Below are 4,785 nucleotides of genomic sequence, written 5' to 3'. Positions count from 1 at the left end.
GTTCCTTGTTATGTTGTGGTGTTTTCTTCCGCTGTATACTTTAGACATAGTTATTAATTGGGACTGGACCTTAACTTCTCTAAGACCCTGAGAAGAACGCCTCTAACGCGGCTACGATTATCCATCTCTGCCGGGGTCTCTCTGAAACAATTGTTCGTGATACACGCTACCACTTTTACAGGCGCGAGCAATTGTGGACACGAGAGTTCCTTCGTGTTTAGGCAGGGCGCCCCGTTACAATACTTAGTGTTTCTAAAGTGTGGTGCGTGATCTAATTAATCGATTGACTGTCTCTTTAGTTTAGGTTTGGCCATCACACAAATAGATGCGCGCGGTACATCGTCCACGCACTGACAGAATAACACGTCGAAGGTTGTCTTTTTCTCGCTAGAAAAGACAACTAAGCGATAGTCAAGCATCAGTGAATGAATGAATGTTTAACAACACCCTAGAACGAAAAATACATCGGCTATTGGGTGTCAAACTATGGTAAACGCAAATCTAAAGTGATGATCAACATCAATATAAAAATTCAAGATTCAAATAAAAACACAGTGTAAAGAACTGTGCAAAAAATACAAATATCACAGATATATAAAATAAAAATTTAGAGTAAAAGTCAGTATCACGTAACAATTGTAAAATAAATTCTGGATGGAATCGAAATCACATTATGTTGGCCAAATATATCTTTTCGAGTTTCTTTAAGATGCTTACACTCCATCAAAATGTGGCGCACTGTCAGAGTACACTGACAGTGCTTACATTGAGGTGGAGGATCTTTCTTTCAGATAAATGAATAGGTCAAATATGTATCACCGATGCGAGCACGACACAATACTATTTCATCCTTCCTGCACTGTCTATAGGAGGACTGCCACTCTCCCAAGACTGTCTTGATAGCATGAAGCTTGTTCGCAACCGAACCCATCCCACTCATGTTGCCACGTCGAAAAGATAAATTGGTTAATACTATATTTAAAATCAATATAGGTAGTACTAAACCAAATAACTTCCGGCTGGGTCAAAGTTCGAGGTGCACCCAACTTTTGATAGAGAAGGGAACACCACAAGTCCTGTGATTGGTTATAAATGTGAGTGTGTTGGTTGTAAAAAAATAATAGTTTCATCTGGGTAAAAAAAATGTGCAATTTTATTTCATCTAGTACCAATGTGTCAAGTAGCCTTGTGCTTGAAACATGTATGGGGTACCTGTAAAAAAAAGTACTCGAATTTTGTGCGAAACTAGGGTAGTCATAGACGCTACCAGTTATCTCAGAAACGAGCAGCTTGACCCACATTTTTTTCTGATTCACTTTAAGTGTAAGGGGTGGTAGTATTTATATCCGTGGCGTTTATGTCGGTTGATACGTTGCAGGTAGGAGTTTTAGCCACATATGTTACTATTGTCGTCTATGGGATTTGATTTGGTAGTATACACCCTATAAGGCACACCAACCCTGGCATGAGGCAAATCCAAAGAAGACTTGGCACCTGAATCTGCCTTTTCATTAACCCTGAAGCCAACATGGCTGAGCACCCAACAAAATACATTGTCTTTATTGACAATGGATAAAACGACACTTTCGTATCAGCATCCCAATTAAGGGATGGTCCAGCTTCATATTGCGTGAAACTTGGTGACACGAACATTTGGATACACTAGAATCTTTGATTTCTTCTAAGGCTTTAATGACTGCCCAAACTTCAGCACTAAAGTTTAATGCCAAGTCAGTCTCATGGAAATTATAGGGTCTGATGGAAAAACTGTGACACAAGCCACAGAATTCCCATCCCGTGATCCGTCTGTATAAACAGGAATGTAACCACGGTACTTGTCTTGAATTTCCATGAAAAATTCCTTGTACACAACAGCATCTGTACGATCTTTCTTCAGATGCGCAAGATCAAACACAATTTTAGGTGGTGTATTACACCAAGGTGGTAAAACAAAATATGAATGAGTTTCCAAAGTGTCAGTTAAATCAATATTGGAAAGCGACAAAAAAAAACACCCCGCTGAATGCGAAGACCAAATGTACGAATAGCATTTGGCCTTGCATCAAACAACTTCATATATTTGTTGTCAAACACTGCATCATGTGTATGATGTTTCGGTAAAGATTTAATCTTGGTAGCAAACTGCAGAGAAAGCTTTGCACGTCTAGCACTCAAACAAGGTTCGTGTGCATCAACGTACATGCTCTCTACAGGAGATGTTCTAAATGCACCAAGACAAAGCCTAAGTCCCTGGTTGTGTATAGGATCTAGCATCTGCTAGTAAGACTTGCATGCCGACCCATACACAATGCATCCATAATCAAGTTTAGACATAACAAGAGATCTATACAGAAGGAGCATAACCTTTCGGTCTGCTCCCCATTCTGTATTACCAATAACTTTTATAATATTGAGAGCTTTCAAGCCATTCTTTTTAACATATTTAAGATGGGGCACAAAAGATAGCTTCCTGTCAAATATAACCCCCAGAAATTTATCTCTTCCACAACTGGAATTGGATTTCTGTCCAAAAACAACTGTGGATCTAAGTGTAGACCTCTTTTCTGGCAGATATGAATACAAACCGTTTTTGCTTTTGAGAATCTAAAGCCATTGTCAGTTGCCCATTGATGAAGTTTATTCAACAAAGCTGCAACTTATTTTCAATGATACTCATAATGGACGATCTATAGCAAATCTGAAAATCATCAACATATGACGAGCAATTCACACTAGGTGTTAAACACTGGGTGATGCTGTTAATTTTCACAGAAAATAAAGTTACACACAGGATACTACCTTGAGGCACACCTATCTCCTGTGGGTGAATGTCAGACAAAGTTGATCCCACCCGGACTTTAAAAGATCTATCTTTTAAAAATTGAGAAATAAAAACAAGAAGTCGACCTCTTAGGCCCATGCCATGGGGGTCGTTTAAAATCCCATACTTCCACGTGGTATCGTAAGTTTCTCCAAATAAAAAAAACACTGAAATCAAGTGCTGATTATGGATGAAAGCTTCCCTACAAAACGTTTCAAATCTACTCTAGATCTGAACCCACACTGCACGTTAGTAAGCAATTTGTGGGATTCAAGATACCAGTCAAGACTACGATTGATCATTCGTTCCATGGTTTTACAATGAATGAATGAATGAATGTTTAACAACACCCCAGCATGAAAAATACATCGGCTATTGGGTGTCAAACTATGGTAAATGTAAACAGTAAGTGATGATCAACATCAATATAAAAATTCAAGAGTCAAATAAAAACACAGTGTAAAAAAAAACTGTGCAAAAATACAAATTCACAGATATATACTGACTGTTATTCAAAATTTTAATTGTATCTCGCACGCGCAGAGGTGGCTTTACAAATGCAACTTGTCAAAGCGATAGGGCGATAACTAGTAGGATTGGTTGGATCCTTACCAGGCTTGGGAATAGGAATAATAATTGCTTTCCTCCAATCAGAAGGAAAGCCACCAGAAATCCAGATGTTATTAAAAATATTCAAAAGAACCATCAAAGATGATTCAGGTAAATGTTTCAATAACTGATAATGAATTTCATCCGGTCCTACTGAAGTACAATGGGCTCTATGAAGAGCATCTTGCAATTCCTCCATAGAGAAATGGCTGTTGTATACTTCAGCATTTTCAAATGAAAAATTAATGGACTGCTGTTCAGCTTTAGTTCTAACAGATGTAAAGGCATCTGTACTGAAAGCAGAAGTTGTCTGCCAATGCATTGACAATGTCACGATGAGACGTAACATCCATATCATTGACAGACAAATGATGAACTGTATTACTGGATTTTTACCTTTGATTTTACGGATCCTATTCCACACAGATTTCACTGATGTTTGTGAATTCAACTTGGAGACAAAAGTTCCGTAAGATGATTTGTAACTCTGTCTAATCTCACTGCAAGCCTTGGCTCTAGCAATATGAAATGCATCCAGGTTATCCCCAGTAGGTTCACGTTTGAACCTCTCAAGTAACCTGTTTCATTCTTTGAATGCATCCTTGAACGTATCATTAAACCATGGTTTATTGAAACGCTTTGGGACAGCTAAAGTCTTAAGAATAGTTTCATATGCAATGTCCTTCAAGATGGAAGTGAACAAAGACATGGGATCATCTGCATCAGTAATGGTAAATTGTTGCAGTCGGGTGCTGCACAGATGCAGAAACTGACCCCAATTTGCCTTCGCTAACTTCGACCTTTGAACCCTTTCAAGCGATGGAGGTCTATCATTCTTAAAAATAATGGGAAAGTGGTCACTACCACAAGGGTCTGAACCAACTTTCCAGGAGAAATCAAGAAAAAGTGAAGGACTACAAAGGGTTAAATCTATAGAAGTGAAAGAACCATTTGCAGAATGAAAATATCATTAAATAAAAGTAAGTAATTTTGAGAATTAAGTCTTCCAATTGTTACCTCTAATTATTTACATCCTCGCATCCCCACAAAGTATGGTGACCATTAAAATCTCCCATAATAATAAAGGGAGTAGGGAGCTGGTTAATGAGATCTTGAAGATCTCTAGAATTAAAATTAAAATGGTTGCGAGGAGGTAAATAAACTGAACACAGAGTTATAGTTTTATGAGCCGCGACCTTTACAGCCACAGCTTGTAAATTTGTAGTTAATGCTACTATACTCTTGAGGAATGTTTTTATTAACAAGAATGTAAACACTCCCAGATGCTTTATTTTCAGTTTCATGAAACTTATGATAGAGGTTAAATCCTCTCATGGTAATATGATCAGTGTCCT

This window comes from Gigantopelta aegis, chromosome 3 (genome assembly GCF_016097555.1).
Source record: "Gigantopelta aegis isolate Gae_Host chromosome 3, Gae_host_genome, whole genome shotgun sequence".
In the NCBI taxonomy this organism is placed as follows: Eukaryota; Metazoa; Mollusca; class Gastropoda; order Neomphalida; family Peltospiridae; genus Gigantopelta; species Gigantopelta aegis.
The sequence above is the reverse complement of the archived record's forward strand: the minus strand, read 5'-3'. Positions refer to the sequence as shown.